This window comes from Ovis canadensis, chromosome X, assembly GCF_042477335.2.
Source record: "Ovis canadensis isolate MfBH-ARS-UI-01 breed Bighorn chromosome X, ARS-UI_OviCan_v2, whole genome shotgun sequence".
Taxonomy (NCBI): Eukaryota; Metazoa; Chordata; class Mammalia; order Artiodactyla; family Bovidae; genus Ovis; species Ovis canadensis.
In genome coordinates this window covers 73,720,133-73,746,705 of record NC_091727.1, presented here as the reverse complement: position 1 = coordinate 73,746,705, position 26,573 = coordinate 73,720,133, and the positions used below count along the sequence as shown (strand labels likewise).

The 26,573-nt window shown below is 39.8% G+C and overlaps 1 pseudogene; it reads left to right on the top strand.

The window, feature by feature from the left end:
* Positions 1-24,640, top strand: part of LOC138930753 (ubiquitin carboxyl-terminal hydrolase 44-like) — a 55,677-nt pseudogene extending 31,037 nt beyond the window's left edge.
* Positions 24,641-26,573: the final 1,933 nt, after the last annotated feature.

The following is a 26,573-nucleotide window of genomic DNA, read 5'->3' as shown; positions in this document are numbered from 1 at the left end:
TCATGTCCGCTGAGTTGGTGTTGCCATCCAACCATCTTATCTTCTGCCATCCCCTTCTCATCTCACCTTCAACTTTCCCAGCCTCATGGTCCTTTCAAATGAGTCAGTTCTTCACATCTGATGGCCAAATTATTGGAGTTTTAGCTTCAGCATCAGTCCTTCCAAAGAATATTCAGAACTGATTTCCTTTAGGATGGACTGGTTGGATCTCCTTGCAGTCCAAGGGACTCTCAAGAGTCTTCTCCAACACTACCCTTCAAAAGCATTAATTCGTCGGTGATCAGCTTTCTTTATAGTCTAACTCACACATCATTATGTGACTACTGGAAAAACCATAGCTTTGACTATGGTTGGCATAAGTAATGTCAAAGTAATGTCTCTCCTTTTTTAAATTAATTAATTTTATTTATTTATTATAAATTTATTTATTTTAATGGAGGCTAATTACTTTATGATATTGTAGTGGTTTTTGCAATGCATTAACATGAATCAGCCATGGGTGTACATGTGTCCCCCATTCTGAAACCCCCTCTCGCCTCCCTCCCCATCCCATCCCTCAGGGTCATCCCAGTGCACCAGCCCTGAGCACCTTGTCTCACCCATTAGCCATGTACTGATGATCTATTTCACATATGGTAATATACATGTATCAATGCTATTCTCTCAAATCATCCCACCTTCGTCTTCTCTCACAGAATCCTAAAGTCTGTTATTTACATCTGTGTCTCTTTTAATGTCTATATATAAGGTGATCATTAACATCTTTCTTAAATCCATATATATATGCTGTCTAGGTTGGTCATAGCTTTTCTTTCAAGGAGCAAGCATCATTTAATGTCTTGGCTGCAATCACCATTTGCAGTGAATTTGGAGCCCAAACATAAAAAGTCTGTCACTGTTTCCTTTGCATCCCCATCTATTTGCCATGAAATGATGGGACCAAATGCCATGATCCTAGTTTTTTGAATGTTGAGTTTTAATCCAACTTTTTCACTCTCCACTTTCACTTTCATCAAGAGGCTTTTTAGTTCCTCTTCACTTTCTGTCATAAGGGTGGTGTCATCTGCATATCTGAGGTGATTGAGATTTCTCCAAGCAATCTTGATTCCAGCTTGTGCTTCTTCTAGCCCAGCATTTCTCACGATGTACTCTGCATAGAAGTTAAATAAGAAGGGTGATAATATACAGTCTTGATGTACTCCTTTCCTGATTTGGAACCAGTCTGTCATTCCATGTCTAGTTCTAACTGAGGTTTCTTGACCTACATACAGATTTCTCAGGAGGCAGGTAAGGTGATCTGGTATTCACATCCCCTGAAGAATCTTTCCACAATTTGTTGAGGTCCACACAGTCAAAGGCTTTGGCATAGTCAATAAAGCTGATGTTTTTCTGCAACTCTCTTGCTTTTTTGATGATCCAACAGATGTTGGCAATTTGATATCTGGTTCCTCTGCCTTTTCTAAATCCAGCTTGAACAACTGGAAGCTAACAGTTCATGTACTATTGAAGCCTGCGTTGGAGAATTTTGAGCATTACTTTGTTAGTGTGTGAGATGAGTGCCATTGTGTGGTAGTTTGAGCATTCTTTGGCATTCCCTTTCTTTGGGATTGGAATAAAAATTGACCTTTTCCAGTCCTTTGGCCAATGCTGAGTTTTCCAAATTTGCTGACATATTGAGTGCAGCATTTTCAAAGAAACACCTTTCAGGATTTGAAATAGCTCAACTGTAATTTCATCACCACCACAAGCTTTGTTAATAGTGATGCTTCATAAGGCCAACTTGACTTCACATTCCAGGATGTCTGGCTCTGGGTGAGAGATCGCACCATAGTGATTATCTGCGTCGTGAGGATCTTTTTGTATAGTTCTCTGTATTCTTGCCACCTCTTCATAGTATCTACTGCTTCTGTTAGGTCCATAACATTTTTGTCCTTTATCGAGCCCATCTTTGCATGAAATGTTCCCTTGGTTAATCTAATTTTCTTGAAGAGATCTCTAGTCTTTCCCATTCTGTTCTTTTCCTCTATTTCTTTGCCTTGATCACTAAGGAAGGCTTTCTTATCTCTGCTTGCTATTCTCTGGAACTCTTCATTTAGATGCTTATATCTTTCCTTTTCTCCTTTGCTTTTCACTTCTCTTCTTTTCACAGCTATTTGTAAGGCCTCCACAGACAGCCATTTGCTTTTTTGCATTTATTTTCCATGGGGATGGTCATGATCCATATCTCCTGTAAAATGTCATGAACCTCGCCCATAGTTCATTAGGCACTATATCTATCAGATCTAGGCCCTTAAATCTATTTCTCACTTGTACTGTATAATCATAAGGGATTTGATTTAGGTCATGACTGAATGGTCTAGTGGTTTTCCCTACTTTCTTCAATTTCAGTCTGAATTTGGCAATAAGGAGTTCATGATCTGAGCCACAGTCAGCTCCTGGTCTTGTTTTTGTTGACTTTATAGAGCTTCTCCATCTTGGCTGCAAAGAATATAATTAATCTGATTTTGGTGTTGACCATCTGGTGATATACATGTGTAGAGTCTTCTCTTGTGCTGTTGGAAGAGGGTGCTTGCTATGACCAGTGCATTCTCTTGGCAAAACTCTATTAGCCTTTGCCCTGCTTCATTCCATATTCAAAGGCCAAAATTGCCTGTTACTCCCGGTGTTTCTTGACTTAGTACTTTTGCATTCCAGTCCCTTATAATGAAAAGGACATCTTTTTGGGGTGTTAGTTCTAACAGGTCTTGGAGGTCTTAATAGAACCATTCAACATCAGCTTCTTCAGCGTTACTGGTTGGGCCATAGACTTGATTATTGTAATATTGAATGGTTTGCCTTGAAAATGAACAGACATCATTCTGTCGTTTTTGAGATTCCATCCACGTACTGCATTTTGGACACTTTTGTTGACTATGATGGCTACTCCATTTCTTCTAAGGGATTCCTACATGCAGTAGTAGATATAATGGTCATCTGAGTTAAATTCACACATTCCAGTCCATTTTCATTCACTGATTCCTAGAATGTCGACATTCACTCTTGCCATCTCCTGTTTGACCACTTCCAATTTGCCTTGATTCATGGACATGACATTCCACCTTCCTATGCAATATTGCTCTTTACAGCATCTTATCTTGCTTCTATTACCAGTCACATCCACAACTGGGTATTGTTTTTGCTTTGGCTCCATACCTTCATTCTTTCTGGAGTTATTTCTCCAGTGATTTCTAGTGGCATATTGGGCACCTATTGACCTGGGGAGTTCCTCTTTTAGTATCCCATCATTTTTTCCTCTTCATACTCTTCATGGGATTCTCAAGGCAAGAATGCTGAGGTGATTTGTTATTCCCTTCTGCGTGACATTCTGTCAGAAGAACACAGAAAGAATTGTACAAAAAAGATAATCATGACCAAGATAATCACGATGGTGTGATCACTCACCTAGAGGCAGGCATCCTGGAATTTCAAGTCAAGTAGGCCTTAGAAAGCATCACTATGAACAAAGCTCGTGGAGGTGATGGAATTCCAGTTGAGCTATATCAAACCCTAAAAGTTGATGCTATGAAAATGCTGCACTGAATGTGCCAGCAAATTTGGAATACTCAGCAGTGGCCAAAGGACTGAAAAATGTCAGTTTTTATTCCAATGTCAAAGAAAGGCAATGCCAAAGAATGCTCAAACTACCACACAATTGCACTCATCTCACACACTAGTAAAGTAATTCTTAAAATTCTCCAAGCCAGGCTTCAGCAATACATGAACCATGAACTTCCAGATGTTCCAGCTGGTTTTAGAAAAGGCAGAGGCACCAAAGATCAAATTGCCAACGTCTGCTGGATCATCAGAAAAGCAAGAGAGTTCCAGAAAAACATCTATTTCTGATTTATTGACTATGCCAAAGCCTTTGACTGTGTGGATCACAATAAACTGTGGAAATTCTGATAGAGATGGGAATACCAGACCACCTGACCTGCCTCTTGAGAAATCTGTATGCAGGTCAGGAAGCAACAGTTAGAACTGGACATCGAATAACAGACTGGTTCCAACTAGGAAAAGGAGTACATCAAGGCTGTATATTGTCACCTTGCTTATTTAACTTCTGTGCAGAGTACATCATGAGAAATGCTGGGCTGGAAGAAGCACAAGCTGGAATGCAGTTTCCCATGAGAAATTTCAATAACCTCAAATATGCAGACTACACCACCCTTATGGCAGAAAGTGAAGAGGAACTAAAGAGCCTCTTGATGAAAGTGAAAGAGGAGAGAGAAGTTTGGCTTAAAGTTCAACATTCAGAAAACGAAGATCATGGCGTCCAGTCCCATCTCTTCATGGGAAGTAGATGGGAAATAGTAGAAACAGTGTCAGACTTTATTTTGGGGGGCTCCAAAATCACTGCAGATGGTGACTGGAGCCACGAAATTAAAAGGTGCTTATTCCATGGAAGGAAAGCTATGACCAACTTAAATAACACATTCATGAGCAGAGAAATTGCTTTGCCAACAAAGGTCCGTCTTGTCAGTTCAGTTCAGTCGCTGAGTCATGTCTGACTCTTTTGACCCCATGAATCGCAGCACACCAGGCCTCCCTGTCCATTACCAACTCCTGGAGTTCACTCAGACTCACGTTCATTGAGTCAGTGATGCCATCCAGCCATCTCATCCTCTGTTGTCCCCTTCTCCTCCTGCCCCCAATACCTCCCAACATTAGAGTCTTTTCCAATGAGTCAGCTCTTCACATGAGGTGCCCAAAAGACTGGAGTTTCAGCTTTAACATCATTCCTTCCAAAGAAATCCCACGGTTGATCTCCTTCAGAATGGATTGGTTGGATCTCCTTGCAGTCCAAAGGACCCTCAAGAGTCTTCTCCAACACCACAGTTCAAAAGCATCAATTCTTCGGCGCTTAGCCTTCTTCACAGTCCAACTCTCACATCCATACATGACCACAGGCAAAACCATAGCCTTGACTAGATGGACCTTAGTCGGCAAAGTAACGTCTCTGCTTCTGAATATACTATCTAGGTTGGTCATAACTTTTCTTCCAAGGAGCAAGCATCTTTAAATCTCATGGCTGCAGTCACCATCTGCAGTGATTTTGAAGCCCAAAAAAATAAAGTCTGACACTGTTTCCACTGTTTCCCCATCTATTTCCCGTGAAGTGGTGGGACTGGATGCCATGATCTTCATTTTCTGAATGTTGAGCTATAAGCCAACCTTCTCATTCTCCACTTTCACTTTCATTAAGAGGCTTTTTCGTTCCTCTTCACTTTCTGCCAGAAGGGTGGTGTCATCTGCATATGTGAGGTTATTGATATTTCTCCTGGCAAGGGAGAAATATTGATATTTCTCTCTCTCTCTCTCTCTCTCTTGATTCCAACTTGTGTTTCTTCCAGTCAAGCGTTTCTCATGATGTAGTCGGCATATAAGTTAAATAAGCAGGGTGACAATATACAGCCTTGACGTACTCCTTTTCCTATTTGAAACCATTTGAAACTATTTGAAACCAGTGATGCCATCCAGCCATCTCATCCTCTGTCATCCCCTTCTCCTCCTTCCCCCAGTCCCTCCCATCATCTGAGTCTTTTACAATGAGTCAACTCTTTGCATGAGGTGGCCTCAGTTGTTACATTTCCAGTTCTGTTGCTTCCTGACCTTCATAAAGATTTCTCAAGAGGAAGGTCAGGTGGTCTGGTGTTCCCAGCTCTTTCACAATTTTAAACAGTTTATTGTGATCCACACAGTCAAAGGATTTGGCATATTTAATAAAGCAGAAATAGATGTTTTTTCTGGAACTCTCTTGCTTTTTCCATGATCCAGCTGATGTTGGCAATTTGATCTCTGGTTCCTCTGCCTTTTCTAAAATCAGCTTGAACATCAGGAAGTTCACGGTTCACGTATTGCTGAAACTACTGCACAATTGCACTCATCTCACAGGCTAATAAAGTAATTCTCAAAATTCTCCAAGCCAGGCTTCAGCAATACATAAACTGTCTTGTCAAGGCTATGGTTTTTCCAGTAGTCATGTATGGATGTGAGATTTGAACTGTGAAGAAAGCTGAGTGCCAAAGAATTGATACATTTGAACTGTCATGTTGGGGAAGACTCTTGAGAGTCCCTTGGACTGCAAGGAGATCCAACCAGTCCATTCTAAAGGAGCTCAATCATGTGTGTTCATTGGAAGGACTGATGCTAAAGCTGAAACTGCAGTACTTTGACCACTTCATGCAAAATGTTGACTCATTGGAAAAGACTCTGATGCTGGGAGGGATTGGGGGCAGGGGGAAAAGGGGATGACACAGGATGCAATGGCTGGATGTCATCACCGACTTGATGGATGTTAGTTTGAGTGAACTCCAGGAGGTTTTGATGGACTGAGAGGCCTGGCGTGCTGCAATTTATGATGTTGTAAAGAGTCGGACACGACTGAGTGACTGAAGTGAATTGAACTGAATGACTTTTATTTTGGAACTAAATTATAATAGAGCTTGGTGTTCATTTTTGATATCCACTCATGTTTGAGAATCTCAGAACAGACAGATCATGAACTACAATAGTTCTTTCTATGACAGCCTACGTTAGTTTGTAGGTGCTCCATCTGGGCATTACCATTCTTATTGCTCTAATACCATCTCTTCCACTATAGAATAAACTGGAAAAATATTTTCTTGCAATATAAGCTTCAGCTCTATGACAAAAGAAACAGCTGACCTTTGACCCAAGGGTAACAAGTCCATACCATGATATGTTCAGGGATATCAGATAGTTTTATAAATCAACTCCAGCTTCAGCATGCTCAGTAGCTCAAATTACTCTCTCTTGGTGTAGAGAGTAACCTAGTAAATCAGTTCATTCATTCACACATTCATGTTTTTATCATAGAATTTTTGAGCACCTACACTGAACGTATTTGTATTTTGATTCTTTGGATTAGTTATCTACTTTTCCTTCTTTATTAGTTACTTCTTTTTAAAAAGGGGCATAATGATTTTAAGCATAGCCTTAGTCACTTAGTCGTGTCTGACTCTTTTCGACCCCATGAACTGTAGCCCACCAGACTTCTCTGTCCATAGAATTCTCCAGGCAAAAATATTTGGGTGAGTTGCCATTCCCTTCGCCAGGAGATCTTCCTGACCCATGGATTGAACCCAGGCCTCCTGCACTGCAAGCAGATCCTTTACTGTATGAACTACCAGGGGAGCCCATAATGATAATTGCATCAATGGGAGTGTGAGAATTACATGAAATAAAGTAAAATGTTTAAAATGATTACTGAATATATACTAAAAATTTATATAATGTTACTTATTATATCAATACCATTATTACTCATTACTACACAGTAGGCTATTGCCAGGTACTGGAGACAGAGTGGTAAACAAGACAATCATAGCCCACTATTTTAAAGAATTTAGAATCTAGCTCACAAAGACTATATATATTGAAGTCAACCACAAACTGCCTTCTTCCGAATTCTCACTTTCTATTACTGCAATTTCTACTTAGAAAATCCAAACCTTGGAATTAACCTCCATGTTTTGCCACTAACATTGCATAAGGGAATTCAGGGCTCCCTTTCTACCTATATTCCTCCCTTATGTCCATCCTAAATCAGTATGGTAGCTAGCAGGTGGTGTTTCTAAATGAGGAGATAGAAAATATAGCCCTAAACCAAGAGTATTAATAAATAGTTTATTTGGTACACAGATCCCAAGGTCCTGCTATATAGCTATATATAATTCTATTATTTAAACTGAGTTCTTCCACTACTGTATCAATAACAATTTGTAACAAGGGTAAATTAGACTTTCCACTTCCACTGGTAAGGCTTGCCTACTAAGAAGCTGATTAAAAAAAAAAAAAAATGTGCATATAATCCTGTTTCTAGTCCAGGGAAAAAAGCTTCCAAATAAGAACTAATTACAACAGAAGAACTAGAATAAAGAGAAAACGTTAAATATACCTTTTTTTGAGACTGACCAGAATCACTTTGAGAAAGACTTTGTTGCAGGCTCTTGTGTCTGTGAATAAGGATTTCGTTTACTTGTTCTGTTGTTCCTCTTTTTCCTGGAAGGGTATACCTATTATATGTTGGAGCCTGGTCAGAATACACAACACAGAGGTTTCATAATTAAAGTGCCAAGAATATGAACATTAATGAATAAACTCAGTCTATATGTTAATAAAATTAACATAATTGTTATTGTGTAAAATGTATTAGAGTTTATCAAAGAAGTTCAAGAATACATGAAACTTCTTTTTTTCCTTTTTATAATCCTGCATTAAGCTAAGGTTTTGAGAAATATTTATCATCTAAACATATTCAAAATTTCTGAAGCTAAAGAAATTGTAAAAATGTAACAGAACAAAATATTACATTTAACCTCATATAATTATATTTAAATTGTTCATCAACTTCCTGATGAAGGTGAAAGAGGAGAGTGACAAAGCTGGCTTAAACTCAACATTCAAAAAACTAAGATCACAGCATCCATTTCCAGCACTTCATGGCAAATAGATGAGAAACAAGAGAAACAGTGAAAGATTTTATTTTCTTGGATTCCAAAATCACTGCAGATGACAACTGCAGCCATGAAATTAAAAGACATTTGCTTCTTGAGGAGGCGGTCCTAAGATAGCAAAGGAATAGGACGGGGATACCACTTTCTCAGCCACATTCATCAAAAGAACATTTAAACGCTGAGTAAATTCCACAAAACAATTTCTGAATGCCAGCAGAGGACATCAGGCACCGAGAGAAGCAGCCCATTGTTTTTGAAAGGAGGTAGGAAAAAATATAAAAGACAAAAACAGAGAAAAAAGAGGTAGGGATGGAGCTCCGTCCTGGGAAGACAGTCTTAAAAGGAGAGAAGTTTCCAAACACCAGGAAACACTCTCACCACTGAGTCTGTGGTGAGCCTTGGAAGCATAGAGGGCAACATAACAGGGAGGAAAAATAAATAAATAATTAAAACCAACAGATTATGAGCCCAATGGTAACTCTCCCAGCTGAGAAGCAGCACAGACGCCTGCACCCGCCACTAGCAAGTGGGGGCTGGGCAGGGAGGCACAGGCTGCATTGCTTAGAGTAAGGATCTGGCCTGAATGCCCCGAGCACAATCTGAGCGAACTAACTTGGGCTACAAACCAGACTGTGGGATAACTACCATGCGAAAAACCAGCCCTTACCAAAGACACCACCAGGCCCGCACACAGAACAAAGGACTGAACTGAGATAGCTGGCTGCAGACCATCCCCCTCTGATGACAGGCAGCCAGAACTGGAAGAGGGCAATTGCAGCCCCAGAGAGACATTATCTACAAAACTGGAAGCAGGCTTCTTTGCTAACTAAGACATCTTGGGGTTCTGGATGGTCAACATCTGCCTGAGAAGGTGCGCCAGTTTTACACCCAGAAAACCAAGCAGCAGGGATGGGGGAGGTGATAAGTTGCAGCTACTGCACTCGCCAAACACCTCATCACCTGAGCTGCTCAGACCTGGGAAGGGCACAAAACACAGGGCCAACCGAGTCTGCACCTCTGAGGACTACCCGAGTGCATGAACCTGAGCAGCTTAGACCTGAGAGGTGCATACAGCCCAGGACTGGCCTCGGACAGTTCCCTGTAGAGCAACCTAGAGCCTGAGCAGTGTGGGCAGGGAGGGTACATGCGCCATGAGCAGAGGCAGGCCCAGTGTGGCTGAGGCACTGCGAGCACACACCAGTGTTATTTGTTTGCAGCGCCCATCCCTCCCCACAGTGCAACTGAACAAGTGAGCCTAAAAAAAGTGTCTACCACCACCCCCTTTGTGTCAGGGCGGAAATCAGACACTGAAGAGACCAGCAAACAGAAGAAGCTAAAACAGAGGGAACTGACTTGGAAGTGACAGGTGTAATAGATTAAAACCCTGTCGTTAGTACCGACTACATGGAAGGAGCTTACAGATCTTGAGAAATATAAGCCGGACCAAGGAACTATCTGAAAATGAACTGACCCCACAATACCCACAACACCACCAGAGAAAGTTCTAGATATATTTTACTATTTTTATGATTATTCTTTTTTTTAATTTTTTTAAATTTCTTTAAATTCTTAAGTCCTCTATTACTCCTTTAATTTTCACTTTTATAACCTACTATTACTTTGTAAAAAAGAAAAGACCCTAATTTTTAAAAGTAAATTTCATATATATATATATATGCATTTTTATAATTTTTGTGAGTTTTTTTCTCTTTCTTTTTTTTTTCTTCTTACTTTAGTATTGTATTCTTTAAATTCCAAACTCTACTCTAGATTTTTAATCTTGGTTTTTTGGTATTTGTTATCAATTTTATACCTTTAAGAACACAAACTTCAGTACCCATTTTTACTTGGGAGTGAGATCACTGGCTTGACTGCTCTCTCCCTCTTTGGACTCTCCTTTTTCTCCATCAGGTTGTCTGTGTCTCCTCCCTGCCCGCTCTCTTCTCTACCCAACTCTGTGAATTTCTGTATGCTCCAGACGGTGGAGGACACTTAAGGAACTGATTATTGGCTGGATTTGTCTCTCTCCTTTTCATTCCCCCCTTTTATCCTCCTGGCCACCTCTGTCTCCTTCCTCCCTCTTTTCTTCTCTGTGCAACTCCATAAATATATCTGAATGGTCCAGTTGTGGAATGCACCTAAGGAAGTGATTACTGGCTAGCTTGCTCTCTCCTCTATTGATTCCATCTCATCTTATTCGGGTCACCTATAATTCCCTCTTCCCTCTTCTCTTCTCCATGTAACTCTGTGAACCTCTCTGGGTGTCCCTCACTGTGGAGAAACTTTTCATCTTTAACCTGGATATTTTATCAACAGTTCTGTATAGAAGAATAAGTCTTGAGACTACTGCAAAAATAAGACTGAAAACCAGCAGCAGGAGGCTTAAGTCCAAACCTTGAAACACCAGAGAGCTCCTGACTCCAGGGAACATTAATTGACAGTAGATCATCACATGCCTCCATACCTACACTGAAACCAAGCACCACCCAAGGGCCAACAAGCTCCAGAGCAAGACATATCATGCAAATTCTCCAGCAAAACAGGAACACAGCCCTGAGCTCAAATATACAGGCTACCGAAAGTTACTCCAAAAGCATTGACATAACTCATTATTGGACACTTCATTGCACTCCAGAGAGAAAAAATCAGCTCCACCCACCAGAACACCAATACAAGCTTCCCTAACCAAGAAACCTTGACAAGCTACCTGTACAACCCCACCCACATTGAGGAAACTCCATAAAGAAGAGAACTCCACAAACTGCCAGAATACAGAAAGAACACCCTAAATTCAGCAATACAAACAAGATGAAGAGACAGAGGAATACACAGCAGGTAAAGGAACAGGATAAATGCCTAACAAACCAAACAAAAGAGGAAGAGATAGGGAATCTACCTGATAAAGAATTCCGAATAGTGATAGTGAAGATGATCCAAAATATTGAAATCAAATAGAATCACAGATAAATAGCCTGGAGATAAGGATTGAGAAGATGCAAGAAAGGTTTAACAAGGACTTAGAAGAAATATATAATGAATAATACAATAAATGAGATCAAAAACACTCTGGAGGCAACAAATTGTAGAATAACAGAGGCAAAAGATAGGATTAGTGAATTAGAAGATAGAATGGTAGAAATAAATGAATCAGAGAGGAAAAAATAAAAACAAAATAAAAGAAATGAAGACAATCTTAGAGACCTCCAGGACAGTGTTAAACGCCTAACATTTGAATCATAGGAGTCCCAGAAGAAGAAGACAAAAAGAAAGACCATGAGAAAATACTTGAGGAGATAATAGTTGAAAACCTCAATAAAATGTGGAAGGAAATAATCACCCAAGTCCAAGAAACCCAGACAGTCCCAAACAGGACAAACCCAAGGTGAAACACCTCAAGACACATATTAATCAAATTAACAAAGATCAAACACAAAGAAAAAATATTAAAAGCAGCAAGGGAAAAACAACAAATAACACACAAAGGCATTCCAATAAGGATAACAGCTGATCTTTCAATAGAAACTCTTCAGGCCAGGAGGGAATGGCAAGACATATTTAAAGTGATGAAAGAAAGTAACCTACAGCCCAGATTACCATTCCCAGCAAGGATCTCTTTCAAATATGAAGGAGAAATCAAAAGCTTTACAGACAAGCAAAAGCTGAGAGAATTCAGCACCACCAAACCAGCTCTCCAACAAATGCTAAAGGATATTCTCTAGACAGGAAACACAAAAAGGGTGTATAAACTCGAACCCAAAACAATAAAGTAAATGGCAACAGGATCATACTTATCAATAATTGCCTTAAACGTAAATGGATTGAATGCCCCAACCAAAAGAAAAATACTGGCTTAATGGACACAAAAACAATACCCTTATATATGTTGTCTACAAGAGACCCACCTCAAAACAAGGGACACATACAGACTGAAAGTAAAGTACTGGAAAAAGATTTTCCACACAAATAGAGACCAAAAGAAAGCAGGAGTAGCAATACTCATGTCAGATAAAATAAACTTTAAAACAAAGGTTGTGAAAAGAGACAAAGATGGACACTACATAATGATCAAAGGATCAATCCAAGAAGAAGATATAACAAGTATAAATATATATGCACCTAACAGGAGCATTGCAATATGTAAGATAAATGCTAACAAGTATGAAAGGGGAAATTAACAATAACACAATAATAGTAGGAGACTTTAATACCCCACTCACACCTATGGATTGATCATCTAAACAGAAAATTAACAAGGAAACACAAACATTAAATGATACAAAAGACCAGTTAGACCTAATTGATATCTATAGGATATTTCATCCCAAAACAATGAATGTCACCTTTCTCACAAGCACGCATGGAACATTCTCCAGGATAGACTACATCCTGGGTCCATACATCTAGCCTTGGTAAATTCAAAAAAATTGAAATCATTCCAAGCATCTTTTCTGACCACAATGCAGTAAGATTAGATCTCAATTACAGGAGAAAAACTATTAAAAATTCCAACATATGTAGGCTGAACAACATGCTCCTGAATAACAAATCACAGAAGAAATCAGAAAAGAAATCAAAATATGCACAGAAAAGAATGAAAATGAAAACACAACAACCCAAATCCTCTGTGACACTGTAAAAGAAGTGCTAAGGGGAAAGTTTATAGCAATACAGGCATACTTCAAGAAACAAGAAAAAAGTCAAATGAATAACCTAACTCTACACCTAAAGCAATAGAAAAGGAAGAAATGAAGAACCCCTGGGTTAGAGAAGGAAAGAAATCTTAAAAATTAGGGCAGAAATAAATCCAAAAGGAACAAAAGAGACCATAGCAAAAATCAACAAAGCCAAAAGCTGGTTCTTTGAAAGGATAAATAAATTTGACAAACTATTAGCCAGACTTATCAGGAAACAAGGGGAGAAAAATCAAATCAATAAAATTAGAAATGAAAATGGAGAGGTCAAAACAGACAACACAGAAATACAAAGGATCATAAGAGACTACAATCAGCAATTGTATGTCAATAAAATGGACAATGTGGAAGAAATGGACAAATTCTTAGAAAAGTACAACTTTCCAAAACTAAACCAGGAAGAATTAGAAAATCTTGACAGACCCATCACAAGCATGGAAAATGAAATTGTACCCAGAAATCTTCCAGCAAACAAAAGCCCAGGTCCAGATGGCCTCACATCTGAATTGTACCAAAAATATAGAGAAGAGTTAACACCTATCCTACTCAAAGTCTTCCAGAAAACTGCAGAGGAAGGTAAACTGCCAAACTCATTCTATGAGGCCACAATCACCCTAATACCAAAACCTGACAAAGATGCCACAAAAAAAGAAAACTACAGGCCAATATCACTGATGAACATAGATGCAAAAATCCTCAACAAAATTCTAACTATCAGAATCCAACAACATATTAAAAAGATCATACACCATGACCAAATGGGCCTTATCCCAGGGATTCAAGGATTCTTCAATGTCCACAAATCAATCAATGTAATACACCACATTAACAAATTGAAAAATAAAAACCATATGATTATCTCGATAGATGCAGAGAAAGCCTTTGAAAAAGTTCAACATCCATTTATGATAAAAACTCTCCAGAAAGCAGGACTAGAAGGAACATAGCTCAAAATAATAGAAGCTATATATGACAAACGCACAGCAAACATTATCCTCAATGGTGAAAAACAAGGGTGCCCACTTTCATCATTACTATTCAACATAGTTTTGGAAGTTTTGGCCATAGGATTCAGAGCAGAAAAAGAAATAAAAAGAATCCAAATTGGAAAAGAAGAAGTAAAACTCTCAGTGTTTGGAGAAGACATGATCCTCTACATAGAAAACCCTAAAGACTCCACCAGAAAATTGCTAATCAATGAATATAGTAAAGTTGCAGGATACAAAATCAACACACAGAAATCCCTTGCATTCCTATACACTAATAATGAGAAAATAGAAAGAGAAATTAAGGAAACAATTCCATTCACCATTGCAACCAAAATAATAAAATACTTAGGATTATATCTACCTAAAGAAATTGAAGACTTATATATATAAAACTATAAAACACTGGTGAAAGAAATCAAAAAGGATACTATTAGATGAGGAAATATACCATGTCCATGGATCATAAGAATCAATATAGTGAAAATGAGTATACAACCCAAAGCAATTTATAGATTCAATGCAATCCGTATCAAGCTACCAATGGTATTTTCCACAGAGCTAGAACAAATAATTTCACAATTTGTATGGAAATACAGAAAACCTCGAATAGACAAAGCAATCTTGAGAAAGAAGAATGGAGCTGGAGGAATCAACCTGCCTGACTTCAGGCTCTACTACAAAGCCACAATCATCAAGACAATATGGTACTGACACAAAGAGAGAAATATAGATCAATAGAACAAAATAGAAAGTCCAGAGATAAATCCACGCACCTATGGACACCTTATCTTTGACAAACGAGGCAAGAATATACAATGGAGAAAAGATAATCTCTTTAACAAGTGGTACTGGGGAAACTGGTCAACCACGTGTAAAAGAATGAAACTAGAACACTTTCTAACACCACACACAAAAATAATTTCAAAATGAATTAAAATCTAAACATAAGACCAGAAACAGTAAATCTCGTGGAAGAGAACATAGGCAAAACACTCTCCGACATACATCACAGCAGGATCCTCTATGACCCATCTCCCAGAAAATTGGAAATAAAGGCGAAAATAAACAAATCGAACCTAATTAAATATAAGAGCTTCTACACAACAAAGGAAACTATAAGTAAGGTGAGAAGAGAGCCTTCTTAATGGGAGAAAATAAGAGCAAATGAAGCAAGTGACAAACAAATAATCTCAAAAATATACAAGCAACTCCCGCAGCTCAATTCCAGAAAAATAAACGACCCAATCATAAAAATGGGCCAAGGAACAAAGCAGACATTTCTCCAAAGAAGACATACAGATGGCTAACAAACACATGAAAAGATGCTCAACATCAGTCATTATCAGAGAAATGCAAATCAAAACCACAATGAGGTACCATTTCATGCCAGTCAGAATGGCTGTGATCCAAAAGTCTACAGGCAAGAGAGGGTGTGGAGAAAAGGGAACCTTCTTACACTGTTGGTGGGAATGCAAACTAGTACAGCCACTATGGAGAACAGTGTGGAGATTATTTAAAAAACTGGAAATAGAACTGCCTTATGACCCATCAATCCCACTGCTGGGAATACTGACTGAGGAAACCAGAATTGAAAGAGACACGTGTACCCCAGTGTTCATCGCAGCACTGTTTATAATAGCCAGGCATCGCAGCACTGTTTATAATAGCCAGGACATGGAAGCAACATAGATGTGCATCAGAAGAAAATAGATAAGAAAGCTGTCGTACATATACACAATGGAGTATTACTCAGCCTTTAAAAAGAATACATTTGAATCAGTTCTAATGAGATGGATGAAATTGGAGCCTATTATACAGAGGGAAGCAATCCCAAAAGAAAAAAACACCAGTACAGTATACTAATGCATATATATGGGATTTAGAAAGATGGCAACAATAACCCTGTATGCGAGACAGGGAAAGAGACACAGATGTGTATAATGGACTTTTGGACTCAGAGGGAGAGGGAGAGGGTGGGATGATTTGGGAGAATGACATTCTAACATGTATACTATCATGTGAATTGAATCGCCAGTCTATGTCTGACGCAGGATGCAGCATGCTTGGGGCTGGTGCATGGGGATGACCCAGAAAGATGTTATGGGGAGGGAGGTGGGAGGGGGGTTCATGTTTGGGAATGCATGTAAGAATTAAAGATTTTAAAATTTAAAAAATAAAAAACTAAAAATTAAAAAAATAAAAAATAAAACCAGCTTGAACATCAAAAAAAAAAAAAAAAAGAGACACAGATGTATAGAACAGACTTTTCGTCACTGTGGGAGAGGGTGAGGGGGGGTTGATTTGGGAGAATGGCATTGAAACATGTATAATATCATATATGAAATGAATAGCCAGTCCATGTTTGATGCATGATACTGGATGCTTGGGGCTGATGCACTGAGACGACCCAGAGGGATGGTATGGGGATGGAGGAGGGAGGGGGGTTCAAGATGGGGAACACGTGTATACCTGTAGTGGATTCATGTTGATGTATGGCAAAACCAATACAATACTGTAAAGTAATTATCCTTCAATTAAAATAAATAAATTTATATTTTTAAAAAATAAAATAAATAAATAAAAGAAGCACATCAATATTGTCCACTAAATACAAAATTGAAAATAAAATTTCAAAAAAACTAACTAACTAAATAAAAGACACTTGCTCCTTGGAAGAAAAGCTGTGCCAAACTTAGACAGTATATTAGAAAGCATAGACCTCACATTGCCAACAAAGTTTCATATAGTCAAAGTGAAGTGAAGTGACATCGCTCAGTTGTGCCCGACTCTTTGTGACCCCATGGACTGTAGTTTATACAGTCAAAGCTATGGTTTTTCCAGTAGTCAGGTATGGATGTGAAAGTTGGATCATAAAGATGCATGAGGACTGATGAATTGATAATTTCAAGCTGTGGTGCTGGAGAACACACTTGAGTGTCCCTTGGACAGGCAAGAAGATCAAAATAGTCAATCCTAAAGGAAATCAGTCCTGAATATTCATTGGAAAGGCTGATGCTGAAGCTGGAACTCCAATACTTTGGCCACTTGATGTGAAGAGCCAACTCACTGGAAAAGACCCTGATTCTGGGAAAGACTGAGGTCAGTAGGAGAAAGGGTTGATAGAGGATGAGATGGTTGGATGGAATCACTGATTCAGTGGACATGACTTTGAGCCAACTCTGGAAAATAGAGAAGGACAGGGAAGCCTGGTGTGCTGCAGTCCATGGCATCACAGAGTTGGACACAACTGAGTAACTGAACAACAGCAACAACAAACAGTGTTTATTTTATAATCAATTTAATTTTAGAGATTTTGATGATACTTTTGAAACTGAGTATATGTCCCAATTTTTGTGACTGAATTAGATCACCATTAGAAAATAATTCTTTTTTTCTTTTTCACAAAGGAAAAAAATGAATACAAACTACCTCTAATTAAAAATCCATTACCTTTAGATGGAAGAAAAAAAAAAAACAGTGTAGGAGGAAATAACAATGAAAGCTAGACTTATCTGAATGTTTCTTGCACTATACATTGAATAGTTGAACTAAAAATATTTTATGTAATTTTTTAAAAAGACAAAAAGGAGAAAAATTGAAAGCAAAACTGAGTTCCAGTCAAGAGTTAGTAACAGAGATCATATTTATCCTGTCTCCTGAAGCAAACCGATAGAAAAAACTATAGCAGAAACAGAAGCAGAAGAGATTAATAGATGGCATGAATACACAAAACCATACAAACAAGGGCACCCAGATAACCACTATGGTGTGGTCATTCACCTAGCAACAGACATCCTGGAGTGTGAAGTTAAGTGAGCCTGAGGAACCATTATTATAAACGAAGCTAGTGGAGGTGATGGGATTCCAGCTAAACTACTTCAAATCCTAAAAGATGTTGTGAAAGTGCACTCAATATGCCAGAAATTTTAGAAAACTCAGCAGTGGCCACAGAAACAGAAAAGGTCAGTTTTCATTCCAATCCCAAAGAAGGGTAAGGTCAAAGAATGTTTAGGCTACCATACAACTGCACTTGTTTCACATGGTGAAATCCTTCAAACTAGGCTTCAGAAGTATGTGAATTAAGAACCAAGATGTACAAGTTGGCTTTAGAAAAGGCAGAGGAACCAGAGATCAAATTGCCAACATCCATTTGATCATAGAGAAAGCAAGGGAATTCCAGAAGAATATCTACTTCTGTTTCATGGAATGTGTTAAAGACTTTGACTGTGTGAATCACAAAAAAAAAAAAAAAAAAAAGTGGAAAAATTTTAAAGAGATGGGAATACCAGACCACCTTACCTATTTCCTGAGAAACCTGTATGAAGCTCAAGAAGCAACAAAGAAAACCAGACATGGAAAAACATACTGGTTCCAATGGAGTATGACAATGTTGTATATTGTCACCCTGCTTATTTAACTTCTGTTCAGAGTACTACTACCTACTGGACAGGGTCTCCATGGTGGTTGAGTGGGTATGAATTCAACTGAGATGCAGGACACTCTGGTTTGATCCCTAGGTCAGGAAGATCCCCTCAAGAAGAAAATGGCAACCCACTCCAGTACTCTTGCCTGGAGAATCTCATGGACAGAGTACCCTAGCATGCTATAGTCCATGGGGTCACAAAGAGTAAGACACTACTGAGGAACAAACACTTTCACTTTCATGAAGATTACATCATGTGAAATGCTAGGCTGAATGAATCACAAGTTGGAATCAAGATTGCAGGGAGAAATATCAATAACCTTAGATACACAGATGACACCACCCTTATGGCAGAAAATGAACAGGAACTGAAAAGTCTCTTGATAAGGGTGAAAGAGGAGTGTGAAAAACCTGGCTTAAAACTCAACATTCCAAAAACCTAAGATCACGCCATCTGGTCCCATTACTTCATGAAAAATAGAAGGGGAAAAAGTGGAAGCAGTGACAGATTTTATTTTCTCGGGCTCCAAAATCACTGCAAATGGTGACTGCAGCCATGAAATTAAAAGAAGAAAAACTATGACAAACCTAGAAAGCATATTAAAAAGTAGAGATATCACTTTCCTGACAAAGGTTTCATATTTTAAGCTATGGTTTTTCCAGCTGTTATGTACAGATGTGAGATTTAGTGTGACGAAACAATAATGAAGGTTGACTGCTGAAGAATAGATTATTTTGAATTACAGTGGTGGAGAAAACTCTTGGGAGTCCCTTGAACTGCAAAATCAAACCAGTCAATCCTAAAGGAAATCAACCCTGAATATTCATTAGAAGGACTGATGCTGAAGTTTATGCTCCAAAACTTTGACTACCTGACTGGAAGAGCTGACTCAATGGAAAAACCCTGATGATGAGAAACACTGAAGGTAAAAAGAGAAGGGGGTGGCAGAGGATGAGATGGTTTGATAGCACCTTTGACTCAATGGACATGAGTTTGAGCAAATTCTTAAAGATAGTGAAGGACTGAGAAGCCTGGTGTACTGCAGGTCAGGGGTTTCTAAAGAGTTGGACATGACTTAGAGAATGAAAAACAACAAACTGGGGAAAAAAAGATGAGTAAAATACTAAATCAAGCAATGGAAGAGAGTGAAGCCAGAAAAATGGGCAACTAAGGAGATAAGGCTTGACATTTCCTCAGCTAATTGCCTTGAGAAGAGCCCCCGTGCCCTGATGCAAGGAGAGGAAGCCTGCAATAAGATAGGTAGTTTCACAATGATAAAGCATTCCATCCTGGAGTGATGCCAGCAAAGATGGCAGAAAAGGACATCCCTAGTATAGAAACACTAATTTTTAGATATCCACGGAGAAGAATGTCTTTGTGAGAATTCCAAATTCCAGGGGAGAGGTTATAACACTCTAGTAGAACACAAAAAAATGAGGGGAAAAAATGCATCCAAAGAGGGTAAGGAAAAACGTTTTACTTTTTTTTCACATTGCTCTTCCCCAAATCAGCACAGCACATTTCTAAGGATATATAATTTTTGTAAATTTTCCAGTGAGGGAAAGAGAAACTGAAGTGGACTTTGTACTTTGGTAACTTTGAGGGAAATGCCTCAGAGGCCCATTTCTGTTCATGCATAACACTGGAGGAATTAGTACAGGTAGACTACTTGGTCACACCTAGAAAAAAAAGTAAAAGGGGCAAGGAAATCTCAGCAGGAAAAATGCACAGATCTGGAAAGTCATTCTGCAGTCTCTGACAGCTATATGGCAAGATGACAGCCCCTAACAGCAACCTCATCTAACCACAGAATAGTGCCACCCAAATCTGCCCAAAGAGGAGGTTTCCAGTAGCTTAGCCCAACACTGGAGTACCACCTGCAGCCTTATACAACAGAGGTCCCTATAGGCTGACCCATTCAACTGCAGTCAATCCAGTCTGCTGCACATAAATTTGGAACTAAGCCAATGTCCCCTGCCTCACCATGGAGCACTAAGTGTGGCATCAGCAAAGCCCAGAGACTACCAGTTGGCCCAATGGAACTATAGAGCCCAACTAGCCCCTCTTGGGCACAAAGCCCAGCCAGTAGACTGCCTATCCCATTCATGGAGCTCTGCCAGTGGCCACACCTAATCAGGCAACTCATCTAGCTAACTCACCTAACCTTGAAGTCCTACCTTCATCCCCTCACTGATGGTAAAATCCTGTCAACAACTCTGACATACCATGAAGCACTGTTAGGAGTTAACATCTGAGCATAGATTCTAGCAACAGGCCCATCAGATCCACAGAAACTGACAGCAATTCTTAGCTACTAGCAGACCCCGGAAGAAGACATTGCCTGTTTATGGACATAGTCAGCTGACATTCCCAGAATTCAAGTCTGTACTGATTAATAACTGTCTTGTTCTCTTGAAGTCAGCCTGTAAACTAGACGAGGTGATCATATCTTCAAATGCACAAAAGGCAACTCAAGGATCACAAAGAATCAGGGAAACATGATATTACCAAAGGAAACTAATAAAGCTCCAACAAATAACCCTACAGAAATGGAGGTCAATGAACTACCTGACAAATAATTCAAAATAGTAATCTTTAAAAAGTTCAGTGAACTAAAAGAACACAGGAAAAAAAAAACACACAACAGTTCAAAATGAAAATTTCTGTAAAGAAAAGAAACCATGGCAGTGTGAGAGAGTCATTTCCTAGGCAGGTTAATAAGAAGTCTAGGAGTCCACAAGGAGAGAGGGGTCTGGACTTCTCAAGGAGGAAGAAAGGACAAATATATTTTTTTTTTTCCCCTCTACATTCCTTAGGATTATATAACAATAATGTATCCTGCTTGAGGACAGTCTCTGGAAGAAACCTTCTGGCTAATCCTGTTATCTTGAAATGTAAATTATGGGAGTAGGTCTACTGAGGTCTTTACAAACTCCAGACATTTTTTTTTTGATTCTCTATAATAACTAATTAGAGAGTATATAATTCCATTGCTAACACTAGCAAGGGGGTACTCTTTCTTCCCCCTTCTGATGCCTATGTTAGAAGCTTTCTCTATCTCCTTTATATTTTAACAAAACTTTACTCTACAAAAGCTCTGAGCAATCAAGCCTCGTCTCTGGCCCTGGATTGAATTCCTCTCCTCTGGAGGCCAAGAATCCCAGCGTCTTTGTGTGGTTCAAAAGCAACCTTTCATCTCGTGGGTTCATCCGGGATTCTTCAGGACAAGGTAAGGATGCTTGGAACTTTAGTTCTTTGTTCTCCTAGCGAACACGTTTTCTACTGTACTTTACTAGGAAAAGGAGTATGTCAAGGCTGTATATTGTCACCCTGCTTATTTAACTTATATGCAGAGTACATCATGAGAAATGCTGGACTGGAAGAAACACAAGCTGGAATCAAGATTGCCAGGAGAAATATCAATAACCTCAGATATGCAGATGACACCACCCTTATGGCAGAAACTGAAGAGGAGCTAAAAAGCCTCTTGATGAAAGTGAAAGAGGAGAGTGAAAAAGTTGGCTTAAAGCTCAACATTCAGAAAACGAAGATCATGGCATCTGGTCCCATCATTTCATGGGAAATAGTTGGGGAAGGAGTAGAGACAGTGTCAGGCTTTTTTGGGGGGGCTCCAAAATCACTGCAGATGGTGATTGCAGCCATGAAATTAAAAGACGCTTACTCCTTGGAAGAAAAGTTATGACCAACCTAGATAGTATATTCAAAAGCAGAGACACTACTTTTCCGACTAAGGTCCATCTAGTCAAGGCTATGGTTTTTCCTATGGTCATGTATGGATGTGAGAGTTGGACTATGAAGAAGGCTGAACACTGAAGAATTGATGTGTTTGAACAGTGGTGTTGGAGAAGACTTTTGAGAGTCCCTTGGACTGCAAGGAGATCCAACCAGTCCATTCTGAAGGAGATCAACCCTGGGCTTTCTTTGGAAGAAATGATGCTAAAGCTAAAGCTCCAGTATTTTGGCCACTTCATGCGAAGAGTTGACTCACTGGAAAAGACTCTGATGTTAGGAGAGATGGGGGGCAGGAGGAGAAAGGGACGACCCAGGATGAGATGGCTGGATGGCATCACAGACTCAATGGACGTGAGTCTGAGTGAACTCCAGGAGATGGTGATGGACAGGGAGGCCTGGTGTGCTGTGATTCATGGGGTCGCAAAGAGTCAGACATGACTGAGTGACTGAACTGAACTGAACTGAACTGATGGTGTGCTTGTGTGAATGAATGAAACGCCTTGTGCAAAGCAAGTGAGGAACCCTGCTCTGTGGTTCCACAGTGACCTCATACAGCTTATGGCAGAAACCTGTCGGGAGTTTATACTGACCTGTCAATGTCAAGAGACACCTCATGTCTCCTTTGGGAACTGACCAGAAATGGGCAAAGTGTGTGGACTGAACTCTCCTTTCTCAGTCAAACTTTTCAGTCTCTTTGACCATTTCATAACTCCTTGGGAATTAGAAGTGCTAACCTGATCTTTCAGATTAGCAGACTTTCAAGGGACTTGTGATTTATGCTGTTACTGTGTACTATGACTTAGGTCCCAAATTTCGATTGGTAATCAGGAAGTGCCTAGCTTTGCTAGCCATAGAAAGTTTGGAAGACAGATGGAGCTGTAGCTCCAAGAGCATCTCTGAGGTTAAAGCTTATTCAGACTGGAACTACAATGGATTTTTTTTTTTCCCTTTTGTAATGCTGGCTCTTAGTGGACCAGAGGAGACTCTTATAATGGTGTGGTGACGCTTGGAAGGAACATCTCAGTTTTATGTTCATATCAGTCTTATTGTGGTCAGGAATATACTCAGGGTTGTGCACTCAGTTGATGAAAATGTTTCCCCCAGCAGTCTTGGCTTGGGAGGCATTCTGGAAGGTTACTCTGATCGCACCCCAGGTGGCATCAGAGGCAAGCAATGTTTTAATGGTAAGGAGCTGGGCATCAGTCAGGGATGCCATCAGATCTACCCCTGGTGCATCCCCACCCTGTCTCAGTTGTAGTACCGGGAGGGACGAGTATGTCGCCTGTGTCAGTAAGGGACAGACTAAGTCCGACCAAGAAAGTAAAGCTTTGGTGTAAGGTCTGTCTACACCCTCATCGAGCTCAGGGAGGGACACCTCTGGTAGAAAGAGGGCGCTGGTCACTTTTTTTCTCTCTTACTGATGGGAGCTAACAATTCCAGCCTCACTCCTTTGAACTGTATCTTGAAAAACTGGGATAGATTTGATCCCCAGGGCTTAAAGAAGACACGCCTGGTCTTCCTATGTGATATTACATGGCCGTGGGTAGACGGTTGGAGGGTCTCTTAAGTATAATACTGTTTTACAATTAGACCGGTTCTGTAGAAAACAACGGAAATGGGTGGAAGTAGCATATGTGTTGCCCCTTTTCTCTCTGTGAAATATCCCAGACTTATGTCCTAAGGATATAGATTTGGGTGTGACACCTTCAGCTCCCTCCTGTCCTCCTACTTTACTAGATGAGATGGGGGACAGGAGACAGAAAAAGAAAAGCAGATTTCTCCAATCTATCCCTGGGATCATATGCACAGAGCAGCCAGAGAGACTGAGGAACAGCCACACAATCTGTTGCCTCTTCATGAAGCACCCACCAGGAGAAAAAAATCAGTCTATGAGAGTTAATAAGCCTTTTTCTTATCAAGAAATACAAAGAATTAAGGAGGATCTAAGAGACTATTTAGAGGATCCAGAAAAATATATTAGAGCTTATATTTAGAGCTCTAAATATTAGAGCTGGGTCCTCACCTCTAAAGGTGTTACTTTGCTTTATGACCTTACTTGGAAAGATGTGACATATATCTTGGGACAAACACTGATTCCCGACTCAAAGACTCGAGTTTTGGGAAAAGTGGTTGCTTATAGAGATAAATGGCTTGGTAATGAATCAGTAGGGAAGAGGGAGGATGAGATAGCTGCCCTCCTCACTGAGGACCAGGCGGGCCCAACTACAGAACCAGACTGGGACTACAACACAGCTGAGAGAAGATGAGATCAGAGTCATTTAGTCAGATGTATTCTTAAAGGACTCAGGCAGGTGTGTGCTAAGCATTTAAACTATGGCAAATTGGCAGACATAGAACAAGAGGAGAAGGAAGCTCCTGGTAAATTCCTAGATTGAGAGAAGCCCTTTGCAGATTCACTGAGATTGATCCTGAAAGTGAAGAGGGAAAAGTGATCTTAAAGGTTAGATTTCTTACTCAGTCAGCTCCAGATATCCACTGTAAGCTATTAAAATGGGCATATGGACCAAATCAGTCTTTAGATAATCTGTTACAACTGGCTCAGACAGTCTATTATGGTAGGGAATATGAGGAAAAGAAAGAAAGGCAGAAAAAGACAAAGGAGCAGGCAGAAGCCCTCGCAATGGCTATGAAAACCGTTCTTAAACAGCCTGAGAAAAATGCCCAGAGGGACCCAGGTGAAAAGGTATAGGCATGCTATTACTGTGGAAAGGAGGGGCACCTCAAGCAAGATTGCCCTCAGGCATCCAAACTACCCCAGCTGCATGTCCGGTTTGCAAGGGACCACACTGGAAGAGACTGCCCCCAGAGGTGTAGGTTTCAGGGGTCAGACTCTCAAGACAATCAGGAATGAAGGTGCCCGGGTGTCCCCACACAAGCTCCCATCCCAATTACACCTGAGAAACTGTAGGGGGTCAATCTGTCGATTTTCTTTTAGACACTGGGGCAATTTACTCCATCCTTACTGAAGCCCCTGGCCCACTTTCTTCTGGATCTGCTTCTGTAATGGGACTGTTTGGATGAGCCAATAGTTATTATTTTAGTTCTTCTGTAAATTGTGACTTACTCTGTGCTATTTTCACATGAACTTTTGATAGTGCCAGAGTCTCGTCACCCCTTTTAGGGAGAGATATACTGAGCAAAGTCCATGCCTCTGTTTTCATGAATATGGAGACTTCCCTTTCTCTCTAATTGAACAAAATGTAAATCTTAGAGTGTGGGCTGATGGAAAAACTGTGGGTCGAACACAAAATTTTATTCCTGTAGTTGTCACACTCAAAGACCGACACTTATTTCCACATAAGAAGCAGTATCCACTGAATCCTGAGGTTAAGGAAGGGTTTAAACACATCATCAAAAATTTAAAGGAGCAGGTACTATTAATTTCCTATAACAGTCCATACAACACTCCTATTTTTGATATAAAAAAATCAAATGATAAATGGAGACTGGTCCAAGATTTACAAATAATAAATGAGGCTGTAATTCCTTTACACCTCGTGGTGCCTAATCCTTACACTCTATTGTCTGAAATTCCTGAATGAGCCAAATATTTTTCAGTAATTGATTTAAAAGATGTCTTCTATTCAGTGCCTTTGGTGGATGAAAGTCAATTTCTATTTGCCTTTGAGGACCCTACACAGCCAGCTTCTCAGTAAACCTGGACAGTTTTGCTGCAGGGATTTCATGACTGTCCTCACTTATTTGGATAAAGTTTGTCACGGAATCTACAAAACATTTATAGCTCCAAAGCAGTGGTGTTACAATATGTAGATGATATTTTGCTCTGTGCTGAGACAGAGGAAGCTTGTTCACGAGCCTCAGAAGACTTCTTAAACTTTCTGGCAGGCTGCGGTTACAAGGCATCAGGAGAAAAGCCTCAGCTTTGTCAACAATCTGTTAGATATCTGGGCCTAATCATATCAGAAGGGAGTAGGGCCACAGGCCCCCAGAGAATTAAACCTAAACTAAATCAACCGCTACCTATGACTTTAAAACAATTGAGAGGAGTTTTGGGAATCATAGGTTACTGTTGAATTTGGATTCCGGGTTATGGGGAACTTGCCCGGCCTTTATATAAACATATAGTTGAAACTCAGCAGGCCCAAACCAAAAAACTGGTTTGGTCTCCAGATACTCAAAAGGCTTTTAAGTGTCTTCAGACTGCTCTCCTGCAAGCTC